At 29.9% G+C, this 16,400-nt stretch overlaps 1 protein-coding gene and 1 long non-coding RNA gene across 5 annotated transcripts in view; one reads left to right on the top strand and one right to left on the bottom strand.

Annotated features, from left to right (window-relative positions):
• LOC111426525 (uncharacterized) overlaps positions 1-16,400 on the bottom strand; it is a 40,670-nt gene that overhangs the window by 20,353 nt on the left and 3,917 nt on the right. For all 4 annotated transcript variants that reach the window (XM_071196146.1, XM_071196148.1, XM_071196147.1 and 1 more), the window contains 2 exons: positions 15,074-15,176; positions 9,018-9,120 (listed from right to left, as the gene is read on the bottom strand). The gene's annotated coding sequence lies outside the window, so the exon portion shown is untranslated. The remainder of the gene's footprint in view (positions 1-9,017; positions 9,121-15,073; positions 15,177-16,400) is intronic.
• On the top strand, positions 11,166-16,325 carry LOC139429869 (uncharacterized). The gene is made up of 2 exons (XR_011640452.1): positions 11,166-14,131; positions 14,349-16,325. It is a non-coding gene; the product is annotated as an uncharacterized lncRNA (long non-coding RNA).

Here is a 16,400-nt window from a genome sequence, read left to right as displayed (position 1 = left end):
ATTCTTAAGATATATTGATGAAATATTCCATATTTATAGAGAAAAGAACGTTCTTTTTAATGAAGGAAACCGTTCTGGAAAATCTCAACTGGTTCTTGAGATATCAAGATTTGAAGAAACGACCATTTTTATAATTAATCTAATTTTTCGCAACCTTGTTTAAAAAATCGCGAAAAATCGTATTCTTAAGATATATTGATGAAATATAGCACATTTATAGAGGAAAGTGCGTTCATTTTCATGCAGGAAACCGTTCTTGAAAATCTTAATTGGTTCTTGAGATATCAAGTTTTGAAGAAACGACCATTTTTGTAATTAATCTAATTTTTCGCAAACTTGTTTAAAAAATCGCGAAAAATCGTATTCTTAAGATACATTGATGAAATATAGCATATTTATAGAGGAAAGTGCGTTCATTTTCATGCACGAAACTGTTCTTGAATATCTTAATTGGTTCTTGAGATATCAAGTTTTGAAAAATTTGATTTATCAAGAATGTCAAGATGTTGATGATGTGTCTAGAGTACCAAGATACAAAGTAGATGTACAATCAAAGTGCGGAATAGATAATGAGTTTCAAATACTGGAGAGTATGCATAACCAGAAATAGAAACTTGAAGACTAAAGCAGTAATTATATGACACCACGAAAAAGCTATTAAGGACTACAAAAATGTGAACCCTCACTCAATCTCCAAAACTATATGTACAAATCTATGCCTTAATTCTCTTCTTCTCTGCCTTCCTCAATCTGATAACAATACATTCCAACCCCGAGTATCTTAAGTAGTTCTTAACAATCACTCAATCTCTATTGCGCAATTGCAATATTAGTACTCTTATATCTCTATTGATATCAATTTTTGACAGAAGTAGTTGCTACCTTATGACCTTGCTCAATATTTTAGAGACTCTACATATTTTAGATGCTCGAACATATTTTAGAAAATCGAATTCTTAAGATATATTTATGAAATATTCCATATTTATAGAGGAAAGTACGTTCTTTTCAATCAAGGAAACCGTTCTAGAAAATCTCAACAGGTTCTTGAGATATCAAGATTTGAAGAAACGACCATTTTTATAATTAATCTAATTTTTCGCAACCTTGTTTAAAAAATCGCGAAAAATCGTATTCTTAAGATATATTGATGAAATATTCCATATTTATAGAGGAAAGAACGTTCTTTTTAATGAAGGAAACCGTTCTGGAAAATCTCAACTGGTTCTTGAGATATCAAGATTTGAAGAAACGACCATTTTTATAATTAATCTAATTTTTCGCCACCTTGTTTAAAAAATCGCGAAAAATCGTATTCTTAAGATACATTGATGAAATATAGCATATTTATAGAGGAAAGTGCGTTCATTTTCATGCAGGAAACCGTTCTTGAAAATCTTAATTGGTTCTTGAGACATCAAGTTTTGAAGAAACGACCATTTTTGTAATTCATCTAATTTTTCGCAAACTTGTTTAAAAAATCGCGAAAAATCGTATTCTTAAGATACATTGATGAAATATAGCATATTTATAGAGGAAAGTGCGTTCATTTTCATGCACGAAACTGTTCTTGAATATCTTAATTGGTTCTTGAGATATCAAGTTTTGAAAAATTTGATTTATCAAGAATGTCAAGATGTTGATGATGTGTCTAGAGTACCAAGATACAAAGTAGATGTACAATCAAAGTGTGGAATAGATAATGAGTTTCAAATACTGGAGAGTATGCATAACCAGAAATAGAAACTTGAAGACTAAAGCAGTAATTATATGACACCACGAAAAAGCTATTAAGGACTACAAAAATGTGAACCCTCACTCAATCTCCAAAACTATATGTACAAATCTATGCCTTAATTCTCTTCTTCTCTGCCTTCCTCAATCTGATAACAATACATTCCAACCCCGAGTATCTTAAGTAGTTCTTAACAATCACTCAATCTCTATTGCCCAATTGCAATATTAGTACTCTTATATCTCTATTGATATCAATTTTTGACAGAAGTAGTTGCTACCTTATGACCTTGCTCAATATTTTAGAGACTCCACATATTTTAGATGCTCCATCTTCCAACTCTGCCATTCATCAAGAGAGGCATATTATGCGCATATTTAACAAGGTCCTCAACCTCGGTGTCAATATGAATCTCTAAGCTTGATTTCAACACTATCTTTTAAATAGTTTAGGAAGCCTGTATATTTTAATAGAGACTCAATCTCCTTTATATCGCCCTACAACTCAAATTATAAGATCCCCGCTGCTTTACCGCTCACAAGAAAATGCTCAACCAACCAGAAGTCCATGTCTTTCCCAACGCATCATTTTCCAGTATTAATCATATTCTCTGTAATTCTCATCATTCTTCCCGTTGGCACCTCTTTCATGAGTCTGGTAATTGATAAACTCACACCTTCATATCTCAACAGCGTCCAGTTTTTTCGCAACTTTGACTTGCTCAATATGAAACCAAAGTCTAATTTTCTTCAATATGCTTCCCGATATTTTCTTCCTATTTTTGAACAATTACAAAAATTTTATGAGAAAGTAAAAATAAGAAAGTAATTTGAGAAATCTTTATAATTATATTAAAAGTTGATATTTTAATAAGACGTTGTAAGTTTAATTGATAAAAACAAAAAAGATAAAAGGAAATTTGTAAGCGCTAACAGAAGGCCGTGATTCTGGCACGCTCAATAATAATTATACAGTAGCCATCGTCGTCGTCGTTAGATAATTTCCTATACAGTCCCGGCCATTAGCTTCTAGAACTGATAACGGCATATTAATCGAATAGAAAGTCGGTTGGGTTGTTGGTCGTTGTACGTGGTAGTGTTAGTTTAAACATTAATCGCGATTCATTTTTTATTCAAAAAGAAACGTTAACACTCTAACATTTTATTTTATTCACGTTGAATCAACCCCAACGTTAAACAGAAATAACGGGAATCCCTACCTATGGGGGGGTTCTAAACACCCCTTTAATCTTTATTATGCAGAAACATTTCGTGACCAGCTGTATCGTTATTCTGATGAAATGATTTTTTTTATTATTGAAAAGGGGTGAATGTTAAAATCTTTAAATCTTTAATGGTTGTATCTTTAAATTTAGGTTAATAAATAATGCGAGAAAAAAAAAACATGAATAGAAGTGAATTGAAGGTCTCTCTCTACAAATACAAAACGAAATAATTGCTCTATACGTGATCGAGAACATGTACCGGTTGTTTACTCTCAACGGCGTGGCCCCCGTTTAAAAAGTTAAATTTAGAAGCGTCACCATGGTCCGACCAGTTAAAGCGGAAAATAATAAAAAATAAGTTCTCCTTTAAGTTATAAAAAATGACAACTTAGAAATGATTGAGTTTAAAACGTTTTTAAGTAATACAGGAAATTTCGATGTAATGGATTTCGGACATAACGTATAAAATACGATTAAGACATACTAATCAATTGTATTAATCAGTTAGCAATGTTAGTATGTAGAACTAACACACTATACCTAGAACTAGAATCATTTGGGTTTAGCCACACGTCTCTAAAGATGGCTAAACCGTCCTCAGACGCACGGCTAAACCCCAAACTTTCTAGTTCTAAGTCTAGTGTTAGTTCTAGTTTTAATTATTATTCAGTGTTAGATTGTTGAATATTTTCTACTGAACTAAAACAAAAACTAGATAGTAAGGTATTCTCAATTCAATTTTAATAATTTCTTTAATCTTAATTCGTTCTTGAGATATTTGTTCAAAAAAAAACAATTTTTTTTTTAATCGTAAAAAATCGAATTCTTAAGATATATTTATGAAATATTCCATATTTATAGAGGAAAGTACGTTCTTTTCAATGAAGGAAACCGTTCTTGAAAATCTCAATTGGTTCTTAAGATATCAAGTTTTGAAAAAGCGACTATTTTTGTGATTAACCTAATTTTTCGCAACCTTATTTAAAAAATCACGAAAAATCGAATTCATAAGATATATTGATGAAATATTCCATATTTATAGAGGAAAGTACGTTCTTTTCAATGAAGGAAACCGTTCTTGAAAATCTCAATTGGTTCTTAAGATATCAAGTTTTGAAAAAACGACTATTTTTGTGATTAACCTAATTTTTCGCAACCTTATTTAAAAAATCACGAAAAATCGAATTCTTAAGATATATTTATGAAATATTCCATATTTATAGAGGAAAGTACGTTCTTTTCAATGAAGGAAACCGTTCTTGAAAATCTCAATTGGTTCTTAAGATATCAAGTTTTGAAAAAGCGACTATTTTTGTGATTAACCTAATTTTTCGCAACCTTATTTAAAAAATCATGAAAAATCGAATTCTTAAGATATATTTATGAAATATTCCATATTTATAGAGGAAAGTACGTTCTTTTCAATGAAGGAAACCGTTCTTGAAAATCTCAATTGGTTCTTAAGATATCAAGTTTTGAAAACGCGACTATTTTTGTGATTAACCTAATTTTTCGCAACCTTATTTAAAAAATCACGAAAAATCGAATTCTTAAGATATATTGATGAAATATTCCATATTTATAGAGGAAAGTACGTTCTTTTTAATGAAGGAAACCGTTCTAGAAAATCTCAACAGGTTCTTGAGATATCAAGATTTGAAGAAACGACCATTTTTATAATTAATCTAATTTTTCGCCACCTTGTTTAAAAAATCGCGAAAAATCGTATTCTTAAGATATATTGATGAAATATTCCATATTTATAGAGGAAAGTACGTTCTTTTTAATGAAGGAAACCGTTCTAGAAAATCTCAACAGGTTCTTGAGATATCAAGATTTGAAGAAACGACCATTTTTATAATTAATCTAATTTTTCGCAACCTTGTTTAAAAAATCGCGAAAAATCGTATTCTTAAGATATATTGATGAAATATTCCATATTTATAGAGGAAAGTACGTTCTTTTTAATGAAGGAAACCGTTCTAGAAAATCTCAACAGGTTCTTGAGATATCAAGATTTGAAGAAACGACCATTTTTATAATTAATCTAATTTTTCGCAACCTTGTTTAAAAAATCGCGAAAAATCGTATTCTTAAGATATATTGATGAAATATTCCATATTTATAGAGGAAAGTACGTTCTTTTTAATGAAGGAAACCGTTCTAGAAAATCTCAACAGGTTCTTGAGATATCAAGATTTGAAGAAACGACCATTTTTATAATTAATCTAATTTTTCGCCACCTTGTTTAAAAAATCGCGAAAAATCGTATTCTTAAGATATATTGATGAAATATTCCATATTTATAGAGGAAAGAACGTTCTTTTTAATGAAGGAAACCGTTCTGGAAAATCTCAACTGGTTCTTGAGATATCAAGATTTGAAGAAACGACCATTTTTATAATTAATCTAATTTTTCGCCACCTTGTTTAAAAAATCGCGAAAAATCGTATTCTTAAGATATATTGATGAAATATTCCATATTTATAGAGGAAAGTACGTTCTTTTTAATGAAGGAAACCGTTCTAGAAAATCTCAACAGGTTCTTGAGATATCAAGATTTGAAGAAACGACCATTTTTATAATTAATCTAATTTTTCGCCACCTTGTTTAAAAAATCGCGAAAAATCGTATTCTTAAGATATATTGATGAAATATTCCATATTTATAGAGGAAAGTACGTTCTTTTTAATGAAGGAAACCGTTCTAGAAAATCTCAACAGGTTCTTGAGATATCAAGATTTGAAGAAACGACCATTTTTATAATTAATCTAATTTTTCGCCACCTTGTTTAAAAAATCGCGAAAAATCGTATTCTTAAGATATATTGATGAAATATTCCATATTTATAGAGGAAAGTACGTTCTTTTTAATGAAGGAAACCGTTCTAGAAAATCTCAACAGGTTCTTGAGATATCAAGATTTGAAGAAACGACCATTTTTATAATTAATCTAATTTTTCGCCACCTTGTTTAAAAAATCGCGAAAAATCGTATTCTTAAGATATATTTATGAAATATTCCATATTTATAGAGGAAAGTACGTTCTTTTTAATGAAGGAAACTGTTCTAGAAAATCTCAACTGGTTCTTGAGATATCAAGTTTTGAAGAAACGACCATTTTTGTAATTAATCTAATTTTTCGCCACCTTGTTTAAAAAATCGCGAAAAATCGTATTCTTAAGATATATTGATGAAATATTCCATATTTATAGAGGAAAGAACGTTCTTTTTAATGAAGGAAACCGTTCTAGAAAATCTCAACAGGTTCTTGAGATATCAAGATTTGAAGAAACGACCATTTTTATAATTAATCTAATTTTTCGCCACCTTGTTTAAAAAATCGCGAAAAATCGTATTCTTAAGATATATTGATGAAATATTCCATATTTATAGAGGAAAGAACGTTCTTTTTAATGAAGGAAACCGTTCTAGAAAATCTCAACTGGTTCTTGAGATATCAAGATTTAAAGAAACGACCATTAATTAATCTAATTTTTCGCAACCTTGTTTAAAAAATCGCGAAAAATCGTATTCTTAAGATACATTGATGAAATATAGCATATTTATAGAGGAAAGTGCGTTCATTTTCATGCACGAAACCGTTCCTGAAAATCTTAATTCGTTCTTGAGATATCAAGTTTTGAAGAAACGGGAATTTTTGTGAATAATCGATTTTTTTGCAACCTTATTTAAAAAATCACGAAAAATCGTATTCTTAAGATACATTGATGAAATATAGCATATTTATAGAGGAAAGGACGTTCATTTTCATGCACGAAACTGTTCTTGAAAATCTCGATTGGTTCTTGAGATATCAAGTTTTGAAAAATTGACTAATCTAATTTTTCTCAATTTCCTTTAAAAAAATATGGAAAAATCGTATTTCTAAGATATATTGATAATACATTCCATATTTATAGAGTAAAGTATGTACTTTGTCATAAACAAAACCGAACTTGAAAATCTCTTTTCGTTTTTAAGATAAACATTTTTGAAAAAACCACATTTTTTTATGACTAAAATGGTGAAAATCGAATTCTTAAGATATCTTTATGAAAACAACCAATATGTATAAAAAAAAATAATATAAAACCCTACTTCAAAATCTCCAATCGTTTTTAAGACAAACATTTTTGAAAAATTGTTAAAAATAAGATATCTGAATGAAATTCAGGTTATATCATAAAGATTTTCAAAATGTTCAGCAAATTTTAACCTAATTTCATGTATCACACCCTATATCCATCATTAAATTCACTTTTAAACAGTTAGATGACATAATTAATTAGTGTTTTGTTTTCGGCCATCTTGGATTTTTTTAATGTAAAAATATAAATATCTTGAGAAGTTTTATAGATAAATAGGTCGTGTTTAGGCTCATTTTAAAGGATATTTCATGAAGATTACTAATTTTTAATATTTTCTATGTTAGTTGGTTTCCGATTGAAGAATTTTTAAGATATATTAATGAATTTACTATTATAAGCAAAACCGTGTTTAATTTTATTAATGAATTAAATGTTTCAAAATGTATAAAAAAAAATTAAAAAGTAAAGGAAAAACTGTGTTAACTCAGGTCGATGAACCTCCTCTATAAAACACATACAACACACCAACCAACTAACCGCCTCGTCGGAGGAGGAGAGTATATCAGACACTTGAGCGGTGTGTTACGAAATTTTACGACCAAACCCCGGATTATAAAAAAAAATCCTTTTTTTAGTTTTCCGCAAAAAGATAGAAAAACAAGTTGTGTTTAAAGCTATCATTTTTTGCAATTAAAAAAAATGATTATTTAACCATTCAATATGTTAATTGAGCATTGTGTTATTGAGCATAACTGCGCATAGAAACAGAAAAATATGGAAATTGTGTATGAGTCATTCATTAAAAAAAAGCAATCACCATTTATATCCGATAACATCGTGTAATAATAACAAAATGATTTCTAATGCGTGTTATTACGGCCGATTTTTATTATTTTCGATAACGTTTTTTTTTGTTAGTTGTTAATCTGCGCCCTTGGGTAAATGGTGAATATGTAGAAAAGTGGTCCCAAGTTGGTGACATTGAAATCTAAACCGTTGCGGTCAGCACACGGCACAGCTGGTCTCGGCGGGCGTCAAGTTACAAGAACGGATACGGTATTTTGATTTGACCGCCGCTTCTCGTAATGCTGTGCCGCGATATACCATTTCCACCTGATAAATAGATAACTCAAATCCATCTTTAGTTACAAAAACTTTGTTTTACTTCATTTTTTCTGTAATTCAAGTCAGGGTTCTTACTTTTAATAGAAAAGATAGTCACAATGACATTTAAGTGTCACCAAAGTAAGTGTAACGAAGTTAATTTAGTGTTAATTCAGTGTTAACCAAGAGTTAATTCAGTGTTAACCAAGGGTTAACATTGTAATTTTTGTTCGGGGTTATCTTTATGAGTTCTTCTTTTATTTTATAATAAAGATGTGTTCTTTGATATTAATGTAACTCAAGGTAAAATCAACAAATATAAATCTAATTTTTTTCATTCCGCGAATATTGGCTTGTTTTCTCGGAAATGCTTGTCATTCGAAACGTTATCGTTACAAAATACGGGTGTGTTGTTTTTCGAAAACGTTCGATAATCGTTGTTTTTCCAATCGATTTTAATGCCGCCGCTCTTAAAATAGTCCTTAAGTTATCGTAAACATTATTTAATCATCAATAAATCACGTTTTTTACATAATAAATTAGTTTTAGCCTTGGAAAAAAAGAGCTCAATAAAAATATACAACAATCTAGCGCTGCTTAACAAATAAAACTAGACTAACACTAGCACTAGAACTAACACTAGACCTAGAACTAGAATCAGTCGGGTTTATCCGAAATCTTTACACAAAAAAATGTAATATTCATATTAAAAATTGAAATTTTAATAAATTTCTTTTAGTTTAACACTTTTTGTTTGTTACTTTTCATTTGATACGTAACTAATTAATAAGGATATCGAATAAACATTCAAAGATTAAGAGAGTTCTGGTTTTTGTAATATTTCTAAACATTTAAGTACTCACATTTAGACGGCAAACAGCTGCCGTTTTGTCATAAAGATATGTAACAGATGATGTTTTCCACTTATCCATTTTATTAATAGAAATCGATGAGATGTTTTTTTTTCTGAAATAAAAAAGGAAAAGATATTAATTTTCACTACAGAACTAACACAAGACCTAAAACTAGAATCATTCGGGTTTAGCCGTCTTAAGAGACGTGCGGCTAAATCCGAATGTTTCTAGTTCTAAGTCTAGTGTTAGTTCTATATAGTAGAACTACACTAGTGATTATATAGTAGAACTAGATATTGATGTGTATCACGAACAAAGATATCTTAGATGATATTGAGATATGATGGTGAAGATGTTGAGAGATTTCAGCGAGTGATGTGAAATGTTAGGAATTAAGATGAAAGATGTCAGAACTGAGGTTGGTGAATGTCGTAGACAACTTTTGGTTAGAACTAGGATAATGTCAGGGATACTTTTACCACCATAGACGATATTAAGAAAGCTCAACGATTTTATTGGAAGATATCACGACGTTTTAAGCTATGATTTGTTGAGAAATGTCAGGGACAATGTTCAAGTGATCAGAAAAGTGTAGAGAGATTTAGATTTAGTGATTAAGTGATATTAAGGATATATTAGAGATAGCAAGGATGATATTGATAGATGATGGATCCACTGACGATATTCATGAAGTCAATATCATCCAGGTTGCAATTCTTTCTTATTCGAAGTATACAGGGTGATCCTTTTAATTTGAAACAATCGAATATCCCAAAAACTTTATATTTTACATCAAAATTAAAGTTAATTTTTGACCTTAATGTAATTTCTAAGGTGGTATCAAAGTCAAGATCAAATTTTATATTTTGATTAAAAATTAACCTTGTAGTCGAATTTTTAAAAGTAAAAATAACATTTTTGTTGCAAACTAGGTTGAAATGTCAACTTAACATAGTAAAGTCGAATTAAAAAATTATTGAAATTACATTTTTTGTTCAATTTAAACGAGATAAACACCTGACTATGCAAGCAAGACACGTACACGTACACATAGGCTGTAATTAAATCGACTTCGAACGTTTATATTACTATATTTCAATAATAAGTTGGGTTCTTGCGATGTAAATGACACAAGCTCTCCGTCGATTAAATGGGAATTAATTAACACAATTTTATTTATGCAAACGATAACGAAAACGTTAAGATTATTGCATCATTCTTTACAATAGTTTCTTGAATTATTAAATATTTATTTTAAAACGTTTAGTCTTAAAATGCGGTGAGAGTTAAGGTAACAAAGAGGAGTTTTATCGTTATAAAAAAAAATGTGAAAGAACTTTAGGTCGTGAAGGGCGCGCACGCGCATCGTTCGCTTCTTTGTTCGGGTTTCGACTTTCGGGACAAAGAAATTAGGGAACTCGGTCCCCATCGAATTATTAGGGACGTTTCCTTTGTCTTTCCCTTTCGTTTCCACCGGTTGGGTTTTTTCCTCTTACTTATATCCAACATCAAATAAAAAAGATTTAAAGAAAGAATCGTTTTGTTTTAAACATATTTTAAAATGAACATCATCGCAAAGGCATTTTCTAATCCTCTACGAACGCGATTTGTTGTTTTTGTTGCGATAAGAAAAAGCTTCGTACACTCGTTTATCTGTTGGTAAAAAAATAAGATTATTTAATATTGACTCTTTAAAATAATAAATTGGACTTCTTCGAAATTCGATGAGTTTTCGTAGAAATAGGAAAGTTTTTTTATGTTTGGAGAAATAAAGTTATAAAGATGGTTCAAGGTTAAAACTGTTGAGCTGCGCAAAACGTTTTCTGTTGGGTAAATATTTTTGTCGATGGTAGAAGGAACCCAAAAAAAAATCTGTTTTCGAATGGCGTCATCGTGCCCTGTTAATTTTTTGGTAACATTACATAACTAGCAATTCGGGCTCTTCTATATCAATCACTTTTTTTTTGTTTTTTTTTATTGACCTTTTCTGCCAAACAAAAAACTAGATTAATGATTCGTTATTTGTCAATAACTTAATTATTACAAAACGAGTGAAGAGAACAACAACAAAAATTTATGCACGAAACGAGTAGGTGTATAACAAAATAATACCGTTTATATTCACTTAACCTTGAAACAGTGACTCATATACTTTAAACAATAAAGTTGAATTAAAAAAAATGAATTATTCATGTAATTAGCTTTCATTTGTATCTTATGTATTAAAAAAAAAGGATTTTAGAGAATTTAACTTTTTTTTTCAAGGCTAAAACTAATTTAGATTAATACATTTATATTAATTATTATTAAAAAATAAAAATCGATCGTTAAGGCGTAGAAAATATTAAAAATCTTTTAAAATGAGTCTAAACACGACCTACTTATCTACAAAACTTCTCAAGATATCTTTATTTTTATATTAAAAAAAAATCCAAGATGGCCGAAAACAAAACACTAATTAATTATGTCATCTAACTGTTTAAAAGTGAATTTGATGATGGATATAGGGTGTGATACATGAAATTAGGTTAAAATTTGCTGAACATTTTGAAAATCTTTATGATATAACCTAAATTTTATACAGATATCTTATTTTTTCATCTTTTTCAAAACTTGTTACCTCAAAAATTTTTATTTTATACCGGGAATTTCATATAACTCGCAATATATGAATGCAGTAAAGATGGCTAAACCCGAATGATTCTAGTTCTAGGGTTAGTTCTAGTATTACACTAACACTATCACTAAAACTAACACAAGACCTACAACTAGAATCATTCGGGTTTAGCCGTCTTGAGAGACGTGCGGCTAAAACCGAATGATTCTAGTTCTAGGTCTTAGGTTAGTTCTAGTATTGCACTAACTCTAACACTATCACTACAACTAACTCAAGACCTAGAACTAGAATTATTCGGGTTTAGCCGTCTTGAGAGACGTGCGGCTAAATCCGAATAATTATTATTAAAAAATAAAAATCGATCGTTAAGGCGTAGAAAATATTAAAAATCTTTTTAAATGAGCCTAAACACGACCTATTTATCTACAAAACTTCTCAAGATATCTTTATTTTTATATTAAAAAAAAATCCAAGATGGCCGAAAACAAAACACTAATTAATTATGTCATCTAACTGTTTAAAAGTGAATTTGATGATGGATATAGGGTGTGATACATGAAATTAGGTTAAAATTTGCTGAACATTTTGAAAATCTTTATGATATAACCTAAATTTCATCCGGATATCTTATTTTTTTATATATAAAGGTTGTGTTCATAAAGATGTCTTAAGTATTCAAAAATTTGATCTTTTTCAAAACTTGTTACCTCAAAAATTTTTATTTTATACCGGGAATTTCATATAACTCGCAATATATGAATGCAGTAAAGATGGCTAAACCCGAATGATTGTAGTTCTAGGTCTTGTGTTAGTTCTAGTATTACACTAACACTATCACTACAACTAACACAAGACCTACAACTAGAATCATTCGGGTTTAGCCGTCTTGAGAGACGTGCGGCTAAAACCGAATGATTCTAGTTCTAGGTCTTAGGTTAGTTCTAGTATTGCACTAACTCTAACACTATCACTACAACTAACTCAAGACCTAGAACTAGAATTATTCGGGTTTAGCCGTCTTGAGAGACGTGCGGCTAAATCCGAATAATTATTATTAAAAAATAAAAATCGATCGTTAAGGCGTAGAAAATATTAAAAATCTTTTAAAATGAGCCTAAACACGACCTACTTATCTACAAAACTTCTCAAGATATCTTTATTTTTATATTAAAAAAAAATCCAAGATGGCCGAAAACAAAACACTAATTAATTATGTCATCTAACTGTTTAAAAGTGAATTTGATGATGGATATAGGGTGTGATACATGAAATTAGGTTAAAATTTGCTGAACATTTTGATAATCTTTATGATATAACCTAAATTTCATCCGGATATCTTATTTTTTTATATATAAAGGTTGTGTTCATAAAGATGTCTTAAGTATTCAAAAATTTGATCTTTTTCAAAACTTGTTACCTCAAAAATTTTTATTTTATACCGGGAATTTCATATAACTCGCAATATATGAATGCAGTAAAGATGGCTAAACCCGAATGATTGTAGTTCTAGGTCTTGTGTTAGTTCTAGTATTACACTAACACTATCACTACAACTAACACAAGACCTAGAACTAGAATTATTCGGATTTAGCCGCACGTCTCTCAAGACGGCTAAACCCGAATGATTCTAGTTCTAAGTCTTGTGTTAGTTCTAGTGATAATTCTAGTTTTAGTTTAATAAAAATATGCAACATAGTGATATTTTATGTTAACTAGCGCTATCTACCACTGTCACTAGAAATTACAACACTCCCTCTTGTTTCTATGGAAATATATTTTTGTATATTGCATCTTAAGTGAAATTTACTGTATAATAAAAGATCTTTGACAGAATATTGACTTTTATACCTTTTATGGTGTTAGTTCTCAAAAGATGATAAGGAAATGAAAATATAATATCGATTTTGCATTTATAGCAGTTTTTCTTCGTATGTAAATTTAAGAATAACACAATTAATTCCCTAACCTACACTAACAATGTCTTTTTTAAAATTAAATCCTTTTTTTAATTATTAATTAACACCAAGGTCTTAAACGGTGTTGTTGATATGTCGTTGTCTCCTTTCTCTCTCTTTTATAATTTTTTTCTCTCCTTATAGATGCCATTTGCATAATAATGGCTCATTGTTTAGTTTATACTCGAAATAAGCGAGCTTCGGCCGTCTCTTTTCTTCGATCGAGGAACGGTTTGCCGTCTTTTTCTAGACGATACCTTATAAAGAGTACGAGCAATAAAATTATAAATTCGTATATAAAACGTTGTTGCTATCTCACAAGAAAAACACTAAAATTTACTAAAAATAATTTAATAAACGTTTTTTTTCCTCTTTATTCCATAAAAGATAACGTTTTTGATTATTTAATCTCGAGGTCAGTTTATATTTTAGAACGATTGACGTATTTAAACACATAATTGTTTTCGTTTGGGTGATGAAAGTTATTTGTTTTAATTAATTATTATTTAATAAAAAAAAAGTAAAAAATGTTAAGTTGGATTGATCTTGAGGTAAATGGAAAGGTGTTTTGTTGTTGGTGTATAAGAAGTCTTTAGAACGGAGGTTAGAAATGCGCTCGGCTCAAACCATTCGATGGCCGGGCGATTTACGATTATTGTCGCTGAATGTATTAACATTTTGCGACCAGTTTTACATAATTTATTCCAACAACAACTCAACTACAGAAACAGAAACGAGCAACAAAAATAATTAATAAAATCATTCCAGAAAAACACACATTTTGAAGAGAAAATAGGGAATAAGGGCTTTTAACTTTTCGTCACGCCTAAACCGGAGGCACTAAAACTTAATGATCTCAACAACAACTCGCACCGAATCCTGGAGAAACCGGTTTCGAACAAAACAAAGATCATCATCAGCCAAAAAAAAAAAAATTAAAGAACCTCTAAAAAAGCATAAATGTTTCAGTTTTATGATGTAATTTAAGTTTTAAAGTATAAATAAAATCAAAAAAGAAAAAAATTAAATAAAACTAGAATATTTACAAAACTGATAACGAGAATTTTTTAAAAGAAAATCTACGATAACCTCTACGCGACCCAGAGAAGCTCGTTTAACTATTTGTGTATGCGATATCTACATATTATATATACGGTGAATATTCCGCATTTTTGTTCAATCTAACTATTTTTAAACATATTTTCTTAAATAACAAAGCAAAAGTAACATGAAAAAGACTTTGGACCCGAAAAAAAAAGTTCTAATCGAATTATATAGTTATGTTACGTTTCGAATCCAGATCAATCCAGTTTTCGGAATAATTTAAAAGCAAACTAAGAGTATAAAAAGGTTTTATCACTTTAAACGATTGCAAAGTAAATTTATGAGAAATTTAAATATATACGAAGAAAATTCGATAAGTTATTGCATAATCTAAAAAAAAAATGTAAATACAAATATTCATAAAATAACATACGAAGCGGATAACTTACTTTAGATCCATGAGATATCCAGTACAAGATGTGAAGGTAATAAGACAGGCAGAATTAGGCACGGACCACTAATTATTGATAACTGATACCAACTTGAAAGCACCTGAAAAAGAAACAATAACAATATAATACAAAAGACTAAAACTGGAAAAATTGGAAAATCAAAAAAGAAGAGAGGAGTATAAAGACGGCTGGAAGAACAAGAAGTAGAATCAGAATAACAGTGGAATCTCAACGACAGTTCTAGAATCATTTGGATTTAGCCGTCTTGAGAGACGCACGGCTAAACCCACATGTTTCTAGTTCTAGGTCCAGTGTTAGTTCTAATGATATGCAACTAGAACTAACACTAGACCAAGAACTAGAAACGTTCGGGTTTAGCCGTACGTCTCTTAAGACGGCCAAACTCGAATGATTCTAGTTCTAGGTCTTGTGTTAGTTCTAGTGATAGTGCAAAATTAGAACTAATATTAGTATAATATATTGCACCATAACATAATAGAAGGGTTGGAATGGAAAAGGAATGAAAAAGGTGATAGTTTAAGTCCGCTACTCTTTATAGCATACATGGACAGAATAATAAAGCAAGTCAAAAGACAACCTACGCAGTCGAGACTTGGAATACCACAACCTAATCCCGATCTACACTAGTGTTAGGCAGAGTAGATGTTTTACAAAGAAACATCTAAATATGGAAGAAGAAGAAACGGGAGATATTGATGTAAGAATAAAGGGGCAATAACTGGAGGTGGTAGAAAAGTACGAATATCTTGGAGCCATAATAAGTACTACCAAATAAAGCTAAAATACAATTATATAACACCATTTATATACCCACACTTAATTATTGATCCGAAACTTGGACTATTTTGGACAAGCACAAATCGAAAATAACAGCAGCAAAGATGAAGTACCATACAAGATATAGAGGGAACAACTAAGTGGGTATGGTCATCTGGTTCGAATGAAAGAAGATAGAATAGCGAAGAAAATGTTCAACATGAAGCCAGAAGGAAAGAGAAAGCGTGGTAGACCAAGAACCCAATGGGAGGGAGAAAATGCTTAAAAGAAAAGCTGAAGTACAAACTATGGCCAGAGATAGGAAGATGTATAAAAGATGGATCTAAACCCCAACATCTTAACGTATATAAATGGTGGCAAAAGAAAGAATATTTAATAAATAAAAATTAATTTGATATAAAAATCGTTTTTAATTATTAATTAATAAATAAATAAATAAAAAAATTAACTTTCTATGAAGAAAATAAAAAAACTTATTTTCTTAGGTTCTACTAGGTAAGGAGTAGAAATGGTGTTTTTTCTTTTT

This window comes from Onthophagus taurus, chromosome 5 (assembly GCF_036711975.1).
Source record: "Onthophagus taurus isolate NC chromosome 5, IU_Otau_3.0, whole genome shotgun sequence".
Taxonomy (NCBI): Eukaryota; Metazoa; Arthropoda; class Insecta; order Coleoptera; family Scarabaeidae; genus Onthophagus; species Onthophagus taurus.
This window is presented reverse-complemented; position numbering and strand designations above follow the sequence as displayed.